Genomic DNA, 24,468 nt, shown 5'->3' on the forward strand with positions numbered 1-24,468 from the left:
AGTCAAAACCAAGAGTCAGCCACTTAACTGACTGAGCCATTAGGCACCCCCACAACTTTACATTTTTATGTAATCAAATGTTTTATAACTTTCTTCATCTTAGTCTTGTCACATTTGGTTAGACTTCTTGCTAGATATTTACTAGATTAAAAATATTATGAACGGGATCTGTATTCCCACTTAATTTTCTGATTGGTTATTGATGAGGTATAGTAAAGTGCTAATTTTTGAATACTGATCTGGAATTTTGTTCCTAGTCACAGTCTTTTAAGAGATACTTTTTGTTAATATACCTTATGGTCAAGTTAGCTAACATACAGTGTATACAGTATATGCTTGCCTTCAGTAGTAGATTCCCGTGATTTTTCACTTACATACAACACTCAGTGCTCATCCCAACAAGTGTCCTCCTCAATACCCATCACCTGTTTTCCCCAAGCCCCCAATGCCCCATCCATATCAACCCTCAGTTCTCTGTATTTAAGAGTCTCTTATGGTTTGTTTCCTTCTCTGTTTGCAACTATCTTTTTTTTTTTTTTTCCTTTGGATTTTCTAAATAGGTAATAACGCTTTCTGCAGATTATCTTCCTGTAGCTTCTTAATATTTGTACTTCTTCTTATTTCTTTGTTCTTTTGCTTTGGTCACCAGTATAGTTTTAAATAATAGTGCTCATAGCACTTTTATCTATCTGTCTATTTATCTATCTATCTTTTTTGAGAGCGAGAGATAGCAAGCAAGGGAGTGGCAGAGGGTGAGAGAGAATCCCAAGCAGGCTCCGTACTCAGGATGGAGCCTGATGCACAGGGTTCAGTCTCACAACCATAAGATAATGACCTGAGCCGAAATCAAGACTCGGATGCCTAACCGACTGAGACACTCAGGTGCCCTTATCATACCCTTTAAAATATGAAAAATTATGACCCATAGAAACAGATGGCAAGTTTGGAATTTACTGTTTTTGACATCATTAATATGGTCAAAGTAAAATTGATGATGGGAGTTTTATCCATTATAAGGTTTCTATAAAAATTCTACAGTAAAATTTTAGCTTAGTAAATATTTTAATTGGCAAGTAGGATCAGTTTTCTACTTGTGTCTCTTGTTCATTCCTTTCTTCCATTGTATTTCTCTTCTTAAAATATAAGTTAGAAAAAAGTGAGTTTTTTGTTAAAATTTTTTTTCCCGCAAAGTCCTATTTGGTAATTAAAAAAGCTCTTTTCATAGAATTACATAGCTGATACCAAATATATTTCATCATGATGGGCATTTAAATATTTATGTGGTAATTTTAAGGAGATCTATAGTTTCTTGACTGATGGCTATATTGAGCTTTACATAGTTCATAGGTGAGGATATTTCATTTCTCAATTTAAATCAATGATGTTGATAATCTGTGAACAAACCCCCTGTGTTTACCTGTGTTTGGAGATAAGGGGTGAATATTAGTGACCATAGAACTAAGAATTATTTGAGGTTAATGATAAAGAAAACAAACATTCTCTTGGAATCAGGAAAGGTTCTTCCTGTTTTGTTTTTTAACAGATATTTATAAAGTGCTTAATATGTGCCAGACATATTTCTAAGTACCTTACAAATGTTATTTATGTAATCATCACAACAGCCTCCTGGAACAGGTACAGTTATCTCATTTACAGATGAGGGAACTGAAGTACAGAGGGATTAGCTTGCCCAGGGTCACACTGCTTTTGAGGGGCAAAGTCTGCATTTGAACCCAGGCCTCTGGCTTTACATCCTCTTCATTTGCTCTCTGTTGATGCTGCCTTTTTTTCTGAAAAGCATTGCTTGTGTGTTTACATGTTATATGCCTACTATTAATTGTATTTGATGTTTGGGAAGATGTATTTTATGCTGTGTGTTATATAATTTTTTATGGATTATAACTCATAATACTATTATGTTTGTTTTTAAAACACCAACTATTATTAAAGGTAAAGTTGTGGATAATAAAATCAGCTATAATCATATAGTGAGGAAGAAGGCTTTGTCCCCTCAAGTAGATGTATAATGAATGCCACTTTACACTGCATAAATAAATCATTTATATTTCTTTGTAATTTTGCCTATGCTCCAAATTTGCAGTTCAAATCTATTGAAAAAAAATTTTTAAACCTCCTTCAGATTTTTCTTTTCATCAGTCACCACTTGTTTTCAGTAAAATAGACCATATATTGAGTATGGACTACATTTTGCAACTTCTGGCAGCATGTTCTGTGAACTTGCTTCTCTGACTGAAGTGCTAAAGTATATGTGGGCTTTTACCAGGGACTATGTGGAACTACACAATAAAGGTACTCCTGTAGAGCAGTTTTTCTACTAAAAGATTGGTGGGGGTGGAATATTAAGTAATTTAATTGCTCTACATTTAGAAAGATTTCTAAGGTTGAAACTAAATGATTCTCAAGATCAGAGGCAAAGAATTTCACAATAATGGTCTCTACCATAGACATCCTGATAGTATGTATCAGTACATTCAATGGAAAGGTTTCAGGAGTACTTGATTGTATTTAAAGTCATTTGATGTCTTGGAATGTTAGGAAATTAGTGAACTAACCAAAATAAAATGGTCAGTAAAGTTGAGAAAGAGCCGTCATTTTGTCAGTTGCTTAAGTACCAAATACCAAAGTGTTAATCAATGATCTTTTTGGGCAACTGAAAAGAATCATATTATCATAGATACATCTTGTTTTAAACCTTGGAAATATCTTAATTTTTTTGGATTTTATTTTAGTAAACCCCACTTTTAAGTAAACCTAAATAAAATTAAGACTTATACAAAAGACAACTTTGGAATTATTTAATTTATAAAGGGGTTGGACATGGTATTCTTTTTAATAGCTTGCCTCTTCAGCTTCTTCAGGTTATTGTATTCATAGCATTCAGGTCTGCATATAAATCATGCAAGGAATGCTGATAATTCATGGTTGTTTACTTTTTTAATATAAGAGCTAAATGGTGAAAGATAGAAATGATATTCATTTAAAAATGTGTGTAGCCAAGTGTTTTGTGTTTTTTAATGTTTATGTTTTTTAGTTTTGAGAGAGTGTGCATGCACATGGGGGGAAGGGCAGAGGGAGAGGGAGACAGAATCCCAAGCAGTTCTACTGTGCTGTCAGCGCAGAACTGGACTGGAGGCTCAAACCCACAAACTGCGAGATCATGACCCGAGTGGAAATCAAGAGTTGGATGGTCAACTGACTGAGCCACCCAGGTGCCCCGCCAGTGTTCTGCTTTTCACATATCTAATAGTTTTGGACATAAGCAATATTCCTGTAATTGCCTTTAATTTCATTCTGCATACTGAGATTAGGGCTTGAATGGGCCATTAAGTTATTATTAAGTATGATCATTAAAACAGTCATTTGACTTGTAAAGTGACATGAATGTATTCTTAGAAAAAATTATGTTGCCATCCAATAGCAGAGAATATCTCTGTATAGAAAATTAATTCAGAAAGAACATACTTTGTTCTTTTGGTTTTGCTGCCATATAGACTTAACTGAAGAAGAAAAATAGCAGTTGGTAGAATTGGCATAGTTCTCAGGTTTTCTGATTCTTAGTTTAAATGTCTTGATTTATCACTGTATTTGTTCTTCATTCAGGCATGGTTAATATACCCTATCTGTAAAACTTTAGATTGCAATTTTTCTGTAACTTGGCTACTTACTTTTATAATAAAGAATTCACTTAGGAGTGCCTGGGTGGCTCAGTCAGTTAAGTGTCTGACTCTTGGTTTTGGCTCAGGTCATAATCTCACAGTTTGTGAGTTTGAGCTCTGCATTGGGCACTGCGCTGACAGTGTGGAACCTGCTTGGGATTCTCTCTCTCCCTCTCTCTGCCCCATCCCTCCCCCTCAGCCCCTACTTTCTCTCTTAAAGCAAAAATAAAGGTTAAAAAAAAAAACAACAAAAAAGAATTCACTTGAAATATAAATTGTTCATGATAAAAGAAAAAGCCTAATTTCCATCTTCAAATTTCTTCAGTTATGCTTTAGTAGAAGATGAACCAGAAGTATGAATTAAAGAGTTGGAGAGGGTTTTTTTCAGGGGGTTTATTGATGGGATATAGAGTATTAACTGAAAAAGGGTTCTGGGGTAAGGAACTATAAACTGAGGCTTTTGGACATATGATAGTGTTTGAGAGTCCTCTAAGGATATGCTTCTTACTTTTCTGTTCTTGCTCTTTGGAGGGGAGAGATTGCTTCTTTTGAAGATATAATTTCTGTGATGTCATGAGGAGCTTGGAGAATAGGAGAATGAAGGGACTGAGGACAGGTTGTATCTAAAGAAGGAATGACTGAGAATTTTCCAAAATTAAAATATGTGAATCATTATGCTGAAAAAACAGTAAATCCAGAGGAAGAAAAATAACTGGACTAAAGACAAAGAGAGCTTGACAGTAGGCAGAAATAGATTATCTATGAAAGTATAAAAAAAAATTAGACCTTTAACAGAATTCTAAACTGCAACAATGGATGCTAGAAATCAGAGAATTCAATCTTCAAATACTGAAAGAAAACAAATATTTTGCTAGAAATGGTAACTGGCGAGATTATTCAAAACTTATTATTTAAACTCTCTTTAAAACTATTTGTGACCACGACCCACTAATGTGATTTTATTGGTGGGTTATGAGATGTATTTTGAAAAATACTGCCTTAAAAAATTTACACATAAGTGCAAAGAGACAAGGATAAGAATGTTTATAACAGCATTGTTTGTGAGAGTGAGAAATTGGAAGTAATCTTAAGCCTCAAAAAGAAGGGTTTTGAAATATATTTTTAGATAAGCATCAGTTAAAAATGTAAAAGTCTGATTATACTGTGTTGGTGAGCATGTGTAACAATGAGAACTCATAGCTTGCAGAAATATAAATAACCACTTTTTGAGAGAAATTTGGCAATATCTAGTAAGTTTGGATGTGTATTTCCCCAACAACCCAGTAATTCTACATATATACGTATATATGTGTATATACATTAGCATTGTTTGTTGATCTCTTCCAACCATGACATCTCAAATTAAATTTTCAGGAAAGAAAATTTACTTTTGGTCCATATAGTACACTTCAATATATGTGCTTTATCACTTTGTTAATTTTCTTCCTGTTTTCTTCCTTCACCTCTCCCTCTCTTCAAAGTTATTTGTGACTATGACCCACTAATGTGACTTTATTGATGGGTTATGAGACATAGTTTGAAAAACACTTCTTTAAAAAAATTTGCACATAAGGTTAGAGAGACAAGGATAAGGATGTTTATAACAGCGTGTAAGAGTGAGAAATTGGAAGTATGTTAAGCCCCAATAAGTGGAAAGTGGATAAATAAACTGGTATATCCATGTAAATACTTTTAGCTATAAATCACAATAAATCAGTGAATTGCAATACCCCTATTCAGTGGATACATTTTGAAATACTATGCTGAGTATAGAAAGCAAAGTGGAGAATACTGTATAAAGTATTATTACTATATGTAGCTTAAATATGCAAAGCACTATTGTATATAGTTTTCTAGATATAAATAAAAATGTATGATGAAATCCATGAATGATAGACAATAAACTTAGGTTATCTTGGGGAGGAAAAGAAAGGTATTTCTGATATAAAGATAAAATTTCTCTTTCTTAAACTGGGTGGTGGATACATAGGTGTTTATTAAATAATATTTTACATTCCTTTGTATATCTGAAATATTTTCCCAGTAATTTTTTAAAAAGAGAATTAGCAGTATTGACAGTCAAATTGAGATTTCTCAAGACTGTAGAGCAAAAACAAGTTGAGCACTATGAGAGAGCAGTTTGAGATCCATAAAATAGATCCAGATCAGCATCTATGAGATAGGAATTCCAGAAGTAAAAAAAAAATTCAGTGCATTGCAGAAGCAGCAGATAATAAAATGGCAGAATGAAATTTTTCTGTGCTGAAGAATGCTATCAAATAAGATATACTGGAATCAAATTTCTGGTAAAATCAAATAGTGGTAAAATTTCTCAATTCCAAGAATCAAAAGAAGTTTCCAGATAGAGAAAACAAGCTTACCCTAATAGAAAAAGAATCAGATTGGCATCTGATTTTTCTTATGTAACACTGACTACTAAGACACAATGGAATTCTGATATAAAAGGATAGTTTTCTGAGATAATAGTATGGGATTCTGAGATAAAGGTATTATAACCCAAAAGTTCTGTATAAGGCAGAAGTATTTTTTAAGTATGAAGGCAAAATATATGTTCTTTCTAATAGACTCTGAACTGTAACTCTTACAGATTTAAGTAAATGAATATATTATTTGGAAGGACTTAAGCAAAATAAAATGAATCAGCATAGAGGATTTTGGATGAAAAAAAGGTATATTGTTAACGTTGACAAAACCAATCAAGCGAAAACCCAATGCTTAAGTCTAAAAAATTGATAATAATGTACTTTGAAGTATATAACTTAAAATATTCCAAATAAAATAGAAGATATGAAAAAAATTACAACTAGGGGACACATTTCTAGATCTGATGATCATAAAACCTGTGCTCTAGCAGATGGGAGTTGGGGGAAAGGGAGTAAAAATATGCTATGCAAAGAATTTCAGTTCATAGAATTACAGAAGGAGATACTTCTCACTTGATATTTATGAAGAAATATAGGTAAAAACATGTTGAAAATTTGAGGAGACTTGTTAGAAGATGACAGATTATCAGTTCTCCCAACCTTTTCCATGTCTGTTTGAAATGACTGAAAATATAAAATTAAGCCTGTAACAGCATTGGGCAGCAAGACAGGGTGAAGTTGGTATAGCAGATTTTGGAGAATTCCCTGAAAACAAAAAGCAGATGGAATGAAAGGGACAGAGAAAGAAAAACAGAGAAAAATGCAACTGAAAGTGAGAAGAAGTTTCTCCTCAGTGAACCTCAAAAAACTGCATTTGTGTTAACAAAAAATTGGAGTGGTCTGTGGGGTAATCATCAGAGTAACTAATTTAAAAACTCCTGGGCTGGGCTCAGCCTTTCCTCATTTAATATAGAATGATTGTTAGCAGGGGTATTTATTTGTAGGATAACATGTGGCTTCTGTTCTGCAGAAGAGGATTCTGGAGAAAACTTTTGATATGTGTGTTGGGGTTGGATGGAATAGCAGAGCAGAGCCTGCAACTCTACCAAGAACACAAAGTAGAGAAAAGGGAAAGGCAAAATGGTTCCACTTGAGTGAAATACACTAAAACATTCCACCCTACAAGTAAAGTCTTCCTTATGTTGGCAGTCTTGGGTGTGCTAGCCCATAACCTGCTTTATGATCACACATCATTAAGATGTGCTTCTTGATATCCTCACATTCAGTCACATTCAGCCTGAAATCCGCTCTTAGTTAAGATGCCTTGAGAGAGAGAGAGAGAGAGAGAGAGAGAGAGAGAGAGAAACCTTATAGATTGAAAGCAGAAACCCAGGCTAGTTAGATAGCTCTGGAACACCATTCATAAATTTGGGACACCAAAGATCACCAGAAAACCAGCAGCACAAATAGAAGATGAAATAAGAGAAAAACTGACTTGGGGAGAATGGGAATGATGCAAGAAGTAGATGGAACTTAAATGTAATTCATATCTACCGAGAGATTTAAGAGGATAAACTGCTGAAAAAAATAAATCTGGCTGTTCTGAAAGAAACAGTCTGCAGTGTTCTCAGAAACAAAAAAATCTGTTAAAAGAAATTCAAAGGAGGGGCTGAAAGCTTTATTAATGCTTTAGAAGAAAGTTTGGGGAAACACATTAGAACCTAAAGGTAAAAAAATGGAGATTGAAAATATGAGCAGATGTTTAAGCAAATCCATGGTGCATGGAACTAGGAGCATGGAACTATTTCAAATTTCCAGAGGAGATAGGAGGAGAGGAAAGAATGATTTAAAAAACCCACAAAAAACAGAGCATAATACCTAAATGCAAGGGAGTGTTACATGAATATTACAAAAGATGAGTGAGGGTGATGTATAATGATTGAAAAGATGGTCAAGTTACATCAAGTGAAGAAGAGAACTTTTGAGAGCAGTATGCAGTATGTATAATATACTGTGGTCATAAATCATATGCATGTTCAAATATGTGCAAGAAAGATGAACGGATATGAAATAATAATGGTTTCCTGTTGAGAAAATGATGGAGGAATCATAGAATACTTTTCATTTTTCTTAAAACATAACATTTTATAAGGAGCATGTTTTTATTTAAAAAATAAACCACTAAAAATTGGAGAAGAAAAGAGAGCAATGTGAGGGTAGCAGTGATTACCTAAACCATTCTAATTTATACATAGTCTCAAGTCCATAGTTCTTTGTAACATACAATCTTGTTTTTTTCACAACAAACATCTCCTTCCCTTGCTATTTCCAGACTCTCAAAAATGTATCTTCACACAGTTCTCTGAACCTGCTTTTTCACCCAGAGTATCAGGGTGGGGATGGCTGATTCCTTCATTGCATATGGATTTTATGAGAAATAGTATATATGTAGAGAGTAACTTAAAATAAGGATATCATCTGGGTATTCTTTATTAAAAGGATAGTATCCAACATCTTTTGTAGACTGATGTAGGGTGTAAATAATAGTAAGGGAACAATAAGAATGACATATTCAAGATTTTGAGATATATCCTGGTGGGATTTTTTGAGTTGAGAGTAGGACTTGCTCAATATCAGCATAGTAACACGAGTATAATCAAAGAGGTGTGGAATGTGTTCTGGACCACCTGAGAGGCCCCATCTTTTTTGTGAGGACATGGATATGATCCTTGATCTCAGTATGCCACATCTACTATAAACTTCTGAACCCTCCACCATCATTCAGGATGCATCTCTAATGGTTGAAGAAGTGGTGGAGGATGACATGGGACAGAGTGCCTGAGGATCCTTGCCTGGGACAAATTATGGGAAGAAAAGTCTTACAGGTATTCTTCTTATATATTTTATTTGGTTGCTGTGTTTTTATTGGATAAAATAATTCTTTTTCTTGAAGGAGTGGGGAGTGGTTAATGGGGGTGGGAGAGGGGTGGGTTGGGGTGGAGCAGTTTTCTTCTTTGTAAGGATGGTAGAAGAATTAGGAAAGAATATTAGCATCTTTCTGTCTCTTCTTTTTCTGCCCATGCACAACTGTTGCTGTCATCTTCACAACAAAGGAAATTGGATTAGAGTTTTTGAATCACAAACTTCTATGGTAGTAAGATTCACCAGGAACATTTAGCATGCTGACATAATAGTATTAGCTAGCCGCAGCTTTTAGACACTAATGGAAAGTGTTTCGATCTATGGACTGTATTGAGTTTTAAATACTTTGAGTATATGCTTGAAATTTTTATTTGTAATTGTTGATGATTTTTTCTTCGGTTATGTTAATTGATTATTTAACCATTTGACACTGATTTATTTCTCCTGAACAAAGATGTTTAACACTGCTGTGAACTTAAGGGGCTCCAGTTAATTAACTACTTAAGTCTTAAAGTCTTGATTTTTCTTTAGAATAGCAGAGACTTAAGTGTCAAGAGCTCAGTGAATGACTTCCAAGATAGCTCTAGTTCTAGTGCAGCTTAAAAGATCTATTGAAAAGATCTTTTTCTTCAAACCATATGTCAGGGAATTTCATAGAGATTTTCTAGATACTGTTGAAGTTTTAGAAATGGTATCTTCAGTTATAATTCTGATGGTTTATGATACTGTTGTGCTGTTAAAATGATTATGTAAAAAGTATGTATGAGTATGGCGGGGGGGGAGTTGTTTTTGAAAACATAGAGTGGTTGGAACATATACCTATAACAAGTAAGTAGATATGAACAAAGGTATGTCTATAAAATTGGCCAAGATAAAGTAAGTGAAATGAGAGCATATTGTTACTTTCTTTCTTTTTTGTTTCAATGAAAATAAGAAATGTTGCTCTTAAGAATTTTGTATTATTTTCTCTTTTTTTATTTTTATTTTTTCTAGCTTGGCACTAAGAAAAGAGCTCTTTTATGTCATCTTGCCTGTCAGTCTGTTTGGAATCAAGAGAGACTCACTGAAGACTCCTTTGAAAAGAATGTTTTTTGAAGAAGGAAAAAGAAATACTGTGAGAGAAGGCACACAGACCAGAAGGGTCATAGATGCATATATTTTTGCTGTGTAACACCAACAGGACTTCATTGGGTGAACAAGGAGAGTTGAGAAGGGAGAAAGTTAAGAAATGACTGAATTTTGTGGGTCTTGATGCAAAAATGCTGGCCATCTACTAATATGGAAAAACAGTTGATGCTTTAGTCCCAGGAATTTGTTTCTGCTGTGTGCAGTTCTCATAAATTCTTCTCACATTCAGAACCACCCCTTTGTCCTCTGAGAATGATGGTACTATTGCTTCTGTTAGCAGTACTTCCAAGGATGGATGAAAGTGTATAGTGTTTGCCAAAACCTAAAAAGTACAATCTGTTTATTTACCATAAATAAATATAAATATTTATCATATTTATAGGTTTTTTAAAATTATAAATAGAGGTTTGCAGGATATGCCACTTGTATTTTATAATTCTGTAGTGTTTAACACCAACCATTTAGGGTTTTTTTTAAATCAATAAATATTAGATTTTAAATATGAAATTTAATGATTCCTAATCATATTGTGGCCATTTTTATCCAATTTGATATCCAGAGACTGCTTGATAAAACTGAAATTTTATTTTTTACACTTAATGTTATTTATGGTATTTATGTTACTGTGTGTAATCATGATTTTCTGTTTTCCTTGAGGTTTTAGCAGACCTTTTTCTCTGTATATGTCAAAATAAAAAATTTAAAATAGTAAATATGTTGTAATATGGATACTGATCTTATATTAATTTTCTACTAAATATTGAGCTTTGTTTTGTTATAAACCCTGAACCCAAATGACAGTTTTATCTCGATATTTGAAAATTAAATGTTTATATATGATGTATAGGAAGCATCCTATGGATTTGGCTTGTGTGTGTTTTTAAAATTAAATTTAAAATTTTTTACTTTTTTAAAAATTATGTAATCATACTCTATTAGGCAGCTTTTCTTTGGAAGAGGAGGACTTTGTTTTTGAACTTATATGTAGTTGTTTCGGTTTCCAGGCAGTGATATGAATTACAAACTTTGTTTCTGATTCTACAGTCTTTTCCTTATTTTAGGGACTTTTAAACAGGTTGTGGGCCATTTTGAACATAAATATCTTGATAGTCAAGAAAGTGTTCTCTTCAGCCCTTCTCCAGAGGATTTCTTGATTAAAAGTCCTTCTCATACATTGGATTCTCTTAAGAGTGCTTTCTTATTAATGCAGAGTGATTGTGTGTGTATATATAAGGGTATCACTTTATTTCAAACTGACATAGTAAATTGTGCATGTTTATTACTGCATTGCTTATAGTGGCAAAAAGCTAGGGAATACATCAAGAAGGAGAATGATTACAGTGGAACATTGTGGAGCTCTTAAAAAAATAGTTTCTCTCTTCATTTTAAGGAATGTCTGATATTTTAATAAGTGAGGAAAACATAATTCAGTATTCTATTTAAAAAAACTTTTTATAATATATTGTGTATATATTTGAAGTAAAAAAGGTATAATTATATTGATACATGGGATAGAGGATAAAGAAGGAATAAAGGTGATCTGTTTTTCCTTTTCATATTTTTTAATTATTACATTGATTTTAGCAAAAATGTTACTTTTATCATTTATGAGGAAGAGTTTAAGAAATATGGAAAAAGTATTTACATGCAGTTTTATTATAACTTGATAGAATAGTGATTAGAAACCATGCTTACAGTGGTCAGTAACCTACATACTTTGCCATTATTGTGAAATGAATTAAGGAGGATGCAGCATTGATTATGATTCTTGGGAACACCAAGATAGAAGCCAGGTTTACCTTAATGAGATAACAAGAGTGATTGTTAGTATGAACATTTGAAATGTGATTAAAATTCTTATCATAGGAACTAGTTTATTTTGAACCTGCTTTCTCTCCTCAGCCTCAGCATTCGAGACGCTTGAATTGAATTTACTTTTATCCTTTCTCTCTAGCATTATTAGAAACGAGCAGGCAAAAGAGAAGCATACAACAGTATACTGAGGAAAAAAGATGAATGTTAATTGAATACCATGCTGGAGAATACACTGACTAGAACCAGGCATTGTGAACCTTGCTCAGATCAAAATTTTTCAGAGCCTATGATTACCCAACTGTAAGATAAGGGAGTTTGGATTTATACATACTAAGGGCTCTCCTGGAAACAGGATTACATAATAAAGAATTCCTACATAATGGAAAATTGATTCTAAAATGGTTCATTTACCAACAAAAATGAATAGCTTCCTCTTTTTTGGGGTGGTGGAGTTAATATAGTAATACATGTAAATGTGAAGTTGGACATTACTTTGGTCAGTTAGAATATTAGAATATTTTTTCTTTATGACCTGATTACTGCTACAGAAGGAAAGTTATTACAGTACCAAATACCTAGGGCTGTTTTAGGATTGCACAGTTAACATCATGATTTTTATTTATATTTATTTTTTATTGATTTTTTTATGTTATAGAGAGAGCGTGAGCGGGGGAGAGGATGAGGGTGGGGGGAGGACAGAGAGAGAATGGGAATGAGAATGAATGAGAATCTTAAGCAGGCTCCACACTGGGCTTGATCCCATGACCCTGGGATCATGACTTAAGCCAAAGTCAAGAGTCAGACTCTCAACTGACTGAGCCACCGAAAGTTCCCAACATTATGATTTTTATGATACAAGTTTTAAAATATAACAATTTAAAATACAACGAAGTGACAGTTAAGAGATATGGAAGTGTCAGGGAGTTAGCTCTACTGATACTGAAGGAGACAACAGCCTTACATTTATTTTGTATTTTGCCCATGGAATTGTGTATGAATTTTAAAAAATTAACCGGTTTACTGGAGGAAAAAAATAAACATTTCTATAGAGTAGAGATGAATTTTTACCATTAAACTTTACATTATGTCAAGTCACTGAACCCCAGTTTTGCAGGCAGACGTTCTGTTTCTTTTCATTTTTGTATTTACCAACTCTCTTGGCCTCAGCTTGAACAATTATAAAGTTGTTTCATTATTTTATTATTTGGTTATAAACTTAAATTATTATATTTTTCTCATTTCAACTAGGTATGTCAGAATATTGTATAACCCGGTATTTTCTAAATTTCAAACAGTTTCATATATTATCAATAAGTCTGTAGCATGTTTATGTATATAGCATGAACTGTAAACTGATTTATGAGTTGTGGTTCTGTATTTGTCACCTATATATTTCAAAAGACTTGTTTTTTATTATAACTCACAGTATTATAAAGATTGGAGACAGTGAGTAGAAACACTTTGAAAAATGTCATTTATACAAACATAAATTGTTATTTTGTTCATTGGTCAAAAAAGATTAGAGGGTCTATAAGTTTTAAGGGTTGAAAAAACTTTGCAAATCATTTGCTTATGCCAGGTGCAGTGGGAATTGCCAGTTTTGCAAATAGCAGTATTTCTGTTTAACTGAGAGAGGCAATTGAAATGATTTTACTAGATGATTTGACTGACTCTGCCAGTAGTATATGATGAGATGTGGAAATATATAAGACATACAAAAATTTAGGAAAAATGTGACAATTTCCAAATTCAATCAGGAGATTTTTACAGATAAGTTAACTTTTTTAATAAGTGGCTCTGAAAATACCCAAAATTATTTCATCGTTGAGACCTCAATGTATGATCATAAGGTATTATTTCACTTTTGTTTCTAACTCGGTCCAAACTAAACTGCTTATCTTCTTTTGAGCCTATTCACCTTTTAACCTTATTTTGGAGAATGATCCACCCATCTGTCCAGTTACCTCAAGTTATCATTTACTACTTTCCAGTAACACCTTCTTCTAACACCTTCCTAAATTATTAAAGTTTTTTTTTTTAATGTCTTATTTTTTTGGTGCTTCTGTCATGAGGTCAGGCTCTGAACATTTTTTATTTGGTTTATAATGGCAGTCTCATAACTTGCCTACCTGCCTAAAGATCTTGCTGCCTATTATACATACCATTCTCAAAACACTTTTTCTAAAGATAAATCTGATGAAATCAATCTTGGCTGCCTACCCTTTAAAAAGTTTTTCTTTTAAAAGGGAATAAGCTCATACAAAGTGCCTCTTTATGATCCTGCAAGATCTTTGGAAGCATATAACCTTGGTTAATATTCCTGCTCCACTCTTATTATTGTGTGATCTCTAGGAAGCATAAACTTCCTTGGGATCCCTCAGCTTGTTAAAAGGGGGTGATCATAATCACCTCCCTTCTCGGATCATTGAGAGAATTTTACATCTGTGAAAGTGCCTAGACTTTGCCTGGCACATAGTGTTAGCTGCTGTTGTGATTACTTCTTCAGCCTCATTGCTCTCTGCTGTCCTTACTCTGTGTAGAGGATTATCCAAAGCACTTCTTGGACTTTATTGTAATTGGCTACTTAACTTTTCTGTCTCACTCACTACATTGAAAACTTATCTAGGGTAGATGAGCTGCCTTAATTTTCATTGTATTATACCTGCTATTTTGCATGTCTTCATTAAATTTTGGTAGAAAGAATCCTGGTAGGTCCTGAGAGATTAGAAAATGTATGATATGTGTTGAACAACTATTCTATACCTTGGGTTTCTAAAAAACTTTTTAACTTGATATTTTGTATGTCCTTATTAAATATTGGCAGAAAAAATCCTGGTAGGTCCTGAGAGAAAGTATTGAGATATATATTGAAAAATTATTCTCTATCTTAGGTTCCTAAAGAACTTTTTTACGTACTGTTCTTTTATTTCATCTAGCATGGTGCTTGGCAATTAGTAAGTGCTTAATAAGTGTTGAGTTAATTGATCAATTTGAAATAAGAGTTGGAATCTAAAAATGGATGAAACAGTGGGCATGGGACATAGTTGTTATGGTGGAGATGTCATCAGTTTTAAAGTTCCCATTTCTACTCTAGTTAAGAAGAAAGAAATTCTATACTGTCCATCTCCTGACCCTGGCAATCTCTTCTTTTTTAAGCATATGTGAGTTTTTTCTTTTTTTTTAATTTTTTTTTCTTTTGTTTCTTTACTCAATAAACTTCCCTTTTGGTTCCCTTTCCTTAGCCAGAGAACTTATGAGTACTTCCTAGTTGTGAAATGACTTGGTTTTATGAACCATTGATGAGCTGAGGAGATCCAAAACAGAAAAGGTGAATCGCTGAAAAGAAATAAGAAACTTCTCTTCTGTGTGTAAAAGATGTACATTTTTCTTTAACAGTGAGTTAAAATTGGAATTAGCTGATTTACCAAGTTGTCAGATGTCACACTTAATTGTTGATCCTGTGTCTAGGCTGGGTATTAGATGCCATTTAGAGTGAATTCTCTGAGATTTGATCATTGAAAAACTTGAAAAGTCATTTATTAACCATTGGTTAATGGTTAACCATTGGTTGTAGGTGTTTCTCCTGTTACAGTTGTATTAATTTTTAGTATCATGTTTTATTCAGGATTCACTTTGTTCCTCATTTGGTAACATAAGCAAGTGGATTTGATACATAAATTATATATTAGTATAGCTGTTAAAAAATAATCAAACACAATCTCCTAAATCTTAAGGTAAATTCTTTCAGTCTTCCATTCAGGCACATTTTACCTTAAAATCAGGATAAGTGAGGTAGTGAAATTGTATTATCTACAAATCCATTTTTCAAGAACAGCCAATTGAACACTCAGACACTCTTCTCCTTTTCATTATTTTGCAAGCAGAGGATTTATAAACCTTACTTTTTTTTTTTTTTCTCTAAAAGAAATAATCACCTTTCAATGGTACTCCTACTTTTTCACTGGTACAAACAACTTTGGTTTCTAAATTACTACCTGGTCATTGTGTAGATCCACTTTGTGAAAGTTAAACTGCTCATGGTGGTAAAGATTCTAACCACCTCCTCCCACTCCCACCCCCACAACTGTATACATAATCAGGCATTCACAATTATTATCCAAGGTAGCAATTTACTCCTACCTTGAAACTTGTACAAATAATCTTGTCAAATGATTCCTTTGTATGATGAATTTTCATATTGCCAGAAGTAGCTCAGGGTAACTCTTCCATTTGGCAATGCTTTCTAGTTGAATTATTAATCTTTCTTCAGATAAAATTGCCTGAATCCTCACCAGATTATTTTTTGAAATAGGATCTCTGAGTGTACCTTTCATTTGTTTACTTCTATTTTTGTTATAACAGTAAAGGAAAAATGTGTTTATTCCTCAGTGTAGAAACTGACCTTGCTCAGATTAGAAAACACCAATCTACTCTATCAGGACTGTTGACTCTCATCTACAGTTTAATTCAGCTAACAGTTTTTCAGTCCTTTTAGCTTTGTTTCTGGTACTTGGAATACAGCGTTGAATGAGATAAAAATTCTGACATCTAGGATCTAGGATTTTTTAGAATTACAAAACAAAATGTAGTCCTTGATGAGACTATAGGGACAAAGGAGAAGGGGATGTGTTTGGGAGGACTTTATAGAAAAGATGATAATAAAGCTAAGACCTAAAAGGAGAGACTCAGTTTGGGAGTGGGTAGATGAACACCAGGAAGTAGGAAAAAAAAAAAAAAAAAGATGTAAGACTTAAAAGACCTATGGAGTTCTAGTTCTATTGATCATTTCTAAGGGTTGTGAACTCCCTATGGGTGAGTGGCAGGTGAGGCAGTAGCAGAAGGAGTCAGAGACCATCTAATGATAGGTCTCAGACTAGTGCCTTTTTATGATAAGCAAATTAATATGCATGTGAATTGCCTACTAAAATACAGATTCTGCAAACTGGTGGTTACCAGAGAGGAGCTGGGTGGGGGTACGGGTGAAATAGGTGAAGGTGATTAAGAGTACACTTATTGTGATGAGTACTGAGTAATGTATAGCATTATTGGATCACTATATTGTACACCTGGAAGTAATACACTATGTTAATTATACTGGAAGAAAATGCAGATTCTGATGCAGTAATTCAGGGGTAGGACCCTGTCTATGTTCAGTAGGTGAGGTAATGCTCCCAAGTGATACTAATGTTGCTTGCCCCCTAACCACACTTCCAACAGCAAGATTATAGACTATTTAAGAGTTTTGCCTTTATTCTGTGGGGCTTGAGTGATATCAGACTTTCATTTTAAGAAAATCTTGCTTACAGGAGGCTGCAGAGCCAAGCAGGTATCTGAACATAAGTCTTGGCCATGTGTGACCCCTTAACCTGCAGATAATGAAGGGAGGGGCACTTGAAGTGGTTAGTCTCACACTTTGCATTTTAGAGGTAATATTCTAGTATCAGTGTGAAGGATGAATTGGAGAGAGGTAAAATGTGGGACTTGAGTTTTAGGTAGACAGTCTTAGATGGTGGTTTAAGTCCAAATAATTAAGCCCAAAACTCCTTTAAGTTATATAAGGCCGGTAAGATGAATGTGAGAAGTGGCACTGGCATGAGGTTTTCAAGAGAGGCGGGTTTTGTGGTGAAAGGAAATGAAGCACATATTCCCCTCTCTCACACAAGGAATCCACATTCAAAATTTTAAATACCGTTGTATTGCCAATTAAAACACCCTTAAATTTGTAATTTCCAGTCAAAACCAAGGCAATTGCAATGGTGACAGAAATAAATTATTTGGAAGTAGATTTTCTGTCTTGAGTGACTGACTGGTTTGTATTAACCACTAAAGGGCAAGGGGGATATACGAGGAATCACACTTTTGGTGAAAAGTGAAGAGTTAGGCTTGGATGTGTGGATTCGAGATGCTTGTAGAATATCTAGAGATGACTACTGTAACGGTTGTCAGAATGGGGCTGGAGAATGAGATTTGGAAAGCCCTCTCTGTAGTGAAGATTCTCTAAGGAAAAAAGTTCTAAGAGAAGAGGCCTGATAGGAAGCCCCAAGGAGTTCTAAACTTTTAACAATGGTCAGTGAAAGGACCAACAGAATCCTATTGATGGTAAAAGGGAGTGGTGGTTTGGCTGTGCTAGAGATGAGGAATCAGGGTTGCATTAAAGAAGACTGTTCAATTTGTGTCAGTTGCTACAAAGAGGTGCAGAAACAAAGAATGCAGAGTGTTTTTCATATTTAGTACAGAGCAACAACTGGCAAATTTGTCCAGAGCAACTTCAGTGGGGCTACAACCTAGAAAACTGGATTATGGGGTGACTAGGAGGTAACACAGTGCAGATAATGATTTTCTTTCAGAAGAATTCTTTGTCTCCTTTTGCTATTTGTTAAAGATCCTTTCTCAAAGCTTGTTTCTAACTGAATGGTCTAATTCTGCCTGTCTGAAAATTTTTCTATTTGGGATAAATTAATTTTATTAATATGCTGACAAAAGCAAGAATATAAAAGATGTGATTTTTTTACACTGACAAGCTGCTTTGTTCTAGCTTTGTTATAGTTAATTTAGAAAATGAGTTTTTGTATTTATGGGCTTATTCATCTGTCTTCACTGGTGTTACAAGTAATCTTTGTTCTATGAAACTCCAAGGAAATATTTTCTACATGCCTCATGTTAAAAAAGAAAAACCTGCATTTCTTTTCTTGTCTTATACATGATTTAGACATTCTAAAATTTATTCAACCATAGGAAAACATCTTTTTAGTACTTAAAAATGAGCTTAAACATTGAAATGCTTTAGTTTTACCCTAGTCCTTTTTTCCCCTATTGATTTAGTAGTTAGAAGTTATTCATAGTCTTTGTAATGCCGCCCTCTAGCGATAGCATCCAAAAATGCATTAATTATCTTGTTGAAAAGTCTCGTCCCCTTCCCACCACCGCCCCCTCCCCCCCCCCCCCCCCCCCACCTTTTTGATGCTCTTGGGTTTGTGTTCTCTTTTATCCTTCCTCAGTTGAATGTGTGTATGTGTGTGTATGTGTTATAGCCACTTAGACTTCTTATTTTCCTTTAAAGGGAAAAACCCAGGAGCTTTGGAGACAAAAAATTTGGGTGTGAATCCTTACACTTCTAGTTACCAGCCTGTGCACAGGGCAAGTTACCTGTCCAGAGATTTTCAGAGGAATGAATGAAAATGTCTTTTTGTGACATCTGACATTGCAAAGAGTATAGGTGTTCACCATATTCCAGTTCTCTCTTGTACCCTCTTCTTCCCATTCTCATTGGTTAGGCTAGAGGTCAGTTCTCTTTTTTTCCCCTCTGACTTCTCTTGTTATAAAATATCTATTGTCATTGCCTATTTACATGTCCCTGTTTTATAACTTCTAGAGTCCAGGGATCATATTTTGCTTGTGCATGTTTATATCTCTAGTATTTAGCAGAGTCCAGTACATACAGGATCCTCATTAGATAAATATTGTTGAATGACTAAATGAATGAATAATTAAATAAATGGGTAACACTTCTTAATAGGAGCCCTGGAGTGTGTTACAGAAGTTTCTCTGATATTATACAGATTGCAAATGGATAATACATGATATAATTAGATTTTACCCATAGCGTTTCATAGAGGTATGTATTTGATAGTTTTTCCAATTTCTTGCATAGTTACTGGTCTTTTCAGGTTTTTTTTCAACGTTTTTTTTAATTTATTTTTTTGGGACAGAGAGAGACAGAGCATGAACGGGGGAGGGTCAGAGAGAGAGGGAGACACAGAATCGGAAACAGGCTCCAGGCTCCGAGCCATCAGCCCAGAGCCTGACGCGGGGCTCGAACTCACTGACCGCGAGATCGTGACCTGGCTGAAGTCGGACGCTTAACTGACTGCGCCACCCAGGCGCCCCTCAGGTTTTTGATAATATGATAATTTGTTTTTCCTTAAAAATTGTCAATTTTATTCAGTTAAAAATGTATTAGCAAACAGTTATATATAGGATTTCATTATAACATTTGATCTCTTCCTTATCTGAGTCTTTTTATCATTACCAATTTTATGTCTTGTATTTTCCTTTCTATTTTTAAATATTTAATTAGGGTGGAGGAATGTTTATTAATATTTTTAAAGCACTAGAATTATTTTCACTTCTTTTGTTTTTCTGCTCTCCAATTGAAAAAATATATAATATTACCTATATTGCCTCTTTTAGGTTTTCCTTTCCAATAATTTAACATCCCCATTTATTTTTATTTCTTTTTTATGGAGGCTTTCATTATTCTAAATTTGCTTCTAATTAGAGCTTTGACGAAGTCCCATATGGTTTGATAGGTACTGTTTTTGATATTTTTAAGTGTTTTATAAATACAGCTGTGATTTCCTCCTTGAACTAAATTATTTAAGAGGGTATTTTTAAAATTATGAAAATTAAGTGTGTAAAATATAGGTATTAATTTCTAGGTTTATTATAATATGACCAGACAATAAGGTAACTACAATTTCTCTTTTTTGAGATTTTTTTTCTTGTGATACGTGTAAGATCAGTATTTAAAATGCTCCCCAGACACTGAGAAATAAGGTGAGTCCTCTGTGGGGTAGGCAGTTTGGTATATTATTTATTGGCTTTATTACATGTATTTACATCCCATCTATATTTTGACTGTCATATGGTTATGCGAATTATATTAAAGTTTTGCATGATTGTTGTGTGTTTGTCATTTTTTCATTCTTCCCAACATGTTTCAGTGCTGTGTTATTTGATGCTTAAATATTTGTAATTGATATCTTCAAAGTGGGTTTTACTTTTCGTCACTTAAAAATAATTAACCTTTTTAATGTTGCTGGTCGTTTGGTTACCCAAATAGGAAAAAAATTAAACTTGATATCTGCTTCCCACTATGCACATTGATTGAAGATCTAAATGTGAAAAGTTAAAAAATGAAGTCTCTAGTGGACATTATAAGAGAATATCTTCATATCTTAAGGCAAGAAAATATTTCTTAAGCAGAACACAGAACTTACTAACATGAAGGGAATGATAAGTTGGACCATTGACAAGAACTTCTGTCATCAAAACATACAATGAAAGAGAGAAAAAGCAAACCAAAGAATGTAAGATACTTGCAGCATATGTATCTAACAAAGGCATTTTGTCCATATTATGTAAGAACTTCTATAAATCAGTATGAAAAAGACAGATAACCCAGCAGAAAAATGGGAAAGATAATTGAACAGGCAGTTTATAAAAGAGGATACTCAAATGGCTAATAAATATGTGAAAACTTGCTCAATTTATTCTTCAAGGAAGTGCTATATAAAATCATAATGAGATACTATTATAAAACTCACTAGAATGCCTAAAGTTAAAAAGATTGACAGTACCAAGTGTCAACAGAAAATGGATAATATTCACTGCTGCTAGCAGTGTAATTTGGGAAAATCACTTGAAAATTCTGGCAGCCCTGTGTATACAGATATATATAGATAGATCTATACATATCTATAGATCTCTATATATATTAGGTCTCTCTCTCTCTCTCTCTCTCTCTCTCTCTATATATATATATATATATATATATATATGTATAAGGTCTCTAGAGATAGCTCTCTATATATACATTAGGTCTCTCTCTCTATATATGTATAAAGTCTCTAGAGATAGCTCTCTCTATATATATACATTAGATCTCTCTCTCTCTCTCTCTATATATATATATATATATATATATATATATATATATATATTAGGTACACAAATACCTGTATATCTCAGTGATTTCAATAGGAATTCATACAGGTATCCACTAAAAGTGCAGTCTTGTTCAAAGCAGCATCATTTGTGTTAGGAAAACCCTGGAAACAAAAATGTCATCACCAGTAAGATGGATAAATAAATTGTGGTATATTTAATACAATGAGTAGAGCAGTGAATGTACAAATTAAAGCTCTATGTAACAAAATTACACAAATCATATTTTCATTGAAAGAAATCAACCATAAAATACTATGTATTGTATATGATTCCATGCATATAAAATTCAAAAGCAGGCAGAACTAAGGAATTAGACCTGAAAGATAGTGGTTACTTTTGTGGATGAGAGAAGGGATGGGTAGTTATTGGGAAGTACCTCCTCCCCTCCGGGGGATTTTAGGTGTTAGTGATGTTTTGTTTCTTGATATGGGTAGTGGTTTATATGGGTTTCTGACTTTGGAATAATTCAGTGAATTGTGTTATTATTTGTGAACTTTTTGGCATGTGTATTATGCTTTGATAAAAGTCCAAGTTACATGAAACAAAAAATCTTTCATTAGTGCTAGGATACTATTAATGTTATTCATAACATAAATATAATACAATATAATAATCACAATTTTATCACATATTGAAGATATCAGTAAATAATATCTTCTGTCAGTTATTTGCCTGTTCTCATACCCAATCCCAACTCCTCTCCTGCTTGGTACTGCAGGGTTCATTAAAAACAGAAAGTGAGGAAAGTTTTCTCTGAGGAGATGATATTTGAGTTGATAATAGAAAAGGTCCAGCCATATAAAAATCAGGGGAAGAACATCTAGGGCAGAGTTTCATTTGGATGGGAGCAAGGTTTTGGGAGGAAAAAGATGACTGGTGTTGAATTGTATAGAACTTTACATGCCATGTTAAGGAGCTTAGACTTTACTCCAAGTACAGCGGGAAACTGTAGGTTCAATTGCTGTGTAGCAAAAAGACCCAACTACAGGTCGTCCAACAAAATAGGAGTTTCTTTCTCATGTAATAACAGTCCAGAATTGGTAGCTAAGCCCATTCCACAAGGTTGTCCAAGGATCTTAGTTCCTTCTGTCTTGGTCTTTAACCATCTCGTAAAGTGTTACTCCTCTCTTTATGGTCTAAGCCAACTTACCATCTATACGTCCATGTCTCTAACTTTAGAAAGAGGGAATGAAGGACTAGTAACTTCCTTTTCAAGTATAGCTTCCACTTATATTTCTAGTCCTTACTTATTCACATGGCCATTCTTAGTAGCATGAGAGGTTTTGAAGTATAGTCCCCCGCTGGTTGGCCTTGTACCCTGTTAAAACTTGTTTGTGTGGGTTATTACTAAACAGAAGAAATGGATAATAAATACCAGGGGACAGTTAGTAGTAATGTCTGTCACAAAGCCACTGAAGTATTTTCAACAGGAGAGCAAACTTCCATTTTAGAAGGATTACTCTGGTTGCTGAGAATGGATTGTAGGAGGTGGGGAGGATAAAAAATGGAAATGGCGACCAGCTAGTCCAGGTTAGTGGTTTATAGTGACTTGGGCCAGGTGGAATCAATGGAAATGGAAAGAAGTAGATGGAATTAAAATATATTTAAAAAGTAGAACAATTTCCTGATAAAAGATCTCAGGATATGTGGGCTGAAGATGATAATTTTGGGAGCCATTAACATTTTTGGTAATTAAAACCATGGGACTGAATGAAATTCCCAGATTGAGTACATGTATGGAGAAAAGAAAAGGAGCTCAGGACTGAGACTTGGGGATCTTTAACATTTTGAGGTGGTAGCAAGAGCCAGCAAAAGAGACTGGAAGGAGTGACTAGTGAGAAAGGAAGAAAACTAGGACAATAAAAGGTTATGGGAGCTAAGGAAAGGATGTATTTCAAAAAGAATAGTTGTTTCTGTTGAATACTTGTAAAAAACTTGAGATTGGAACAGAAATGTGGTCACTGGATTTGACAATATGTAAGTCTTTCGGGAGCTTGTTGAGTGGATTAATAGGGTCAGAAGCCAGACTGTAGAAGACTGGAAAGGAGCCTTCAATTATACTTCATTAAGTTGAAGTATAAATTGGTACAACCACTTGAGAAAGCTTGTTGGTACTAAATCCATGAATACTCAATGACTCTATGCTTCCATTTCCAGGTATATATCATCATGATAGCCTTGCATGTGTGTATATGATAACATGCTCAAGAATGTTCTTTAGCAGTATTGTTCATACAAGCAAAAATAAAAAAGAAGAGTCCTCAAGGGAAGTTGAGGAAGGTGAAGAAATGGCTTTGGTATGGAAGTGGGGAGCATTTACTGTATCTCTTAGCCTTGAGGAACATGTGGTTAGACCTACACACACACACACACACAACCTTCCTTTGAAATGAGTTGATACTCTTAGAGGACGACTAAGTTTCAGTGGAGTCCAAAAAGTCAAGAACACATTCAGCAGTTAAGCTAAGGATATAGTGGAGATTTCTGATCTCAGAGCTGGAGTTCCAGAAGGCATGTGCAGTAGAAGCATTTTAGACCTGGGCGGAGGGTGGGGGGGGTGGAGTGTAATCATCCATGTGCTCAGAAGGGGAATCTAAATATTTTTCTTTAAATGATTTCAGTGCCTACTACCAGAAAGGGTACCTCTTGAGTACCTCTGACTTATTTATACACTGGCTTTTATCATTTGGGAATCCTTATAAGTGAATAGAATATGACTAGAAAGAGGGGAAATAGTATATTTTTATATGCCCCAGTTACCTTAAAGCTGTCACATTGCTTATTTCAGCTTATCATGTCTGTATGTATGCACA

The 24,468-nt window shown here is 34.1% G+C and overlaps 1 protein-coding gene and 1 long non-coding RNA gene across 2 annotated transcripts in view; both read left to right on the plus strand.

Annotated features, from left to right (window-relative positions):
• MACROD2 (mono-ADP ribosylhydrolase 2) overlaps positions 1-24,468 on the plus strand; it is a 2,023,701-nt gene that overhangs the window by 27,561 nt on the left and 1,971,672 nt on the right. The gene's annotated exons all lie outside the window — the stretch shown is intronic.
• On the plus strand, positions 1,508-10,639 carry LOC122215832. Its single transcript, XR_006200566.1, has 3 exons — positions 1,508-1,635; positions 8,847-8,946; positions 9,977-10,639. It is a non-coding gene; the product is annotated as an uncharacterized LOC122215832 (long non-coding RNA).

This window comes from Panthera leo, chromosome A3, assembly GCF_018350215.1.
Source record: "Panthera leo isolate Ple1 chromosome A3, P.leo_Ple1_pat1.1, whole genome shotgun sequence".
Lineage (NCBI taxonomy): Eukaryota > Metazoa > Chordata > Mammalia > Carnivora > Felidae > Panthera > Panthera leo.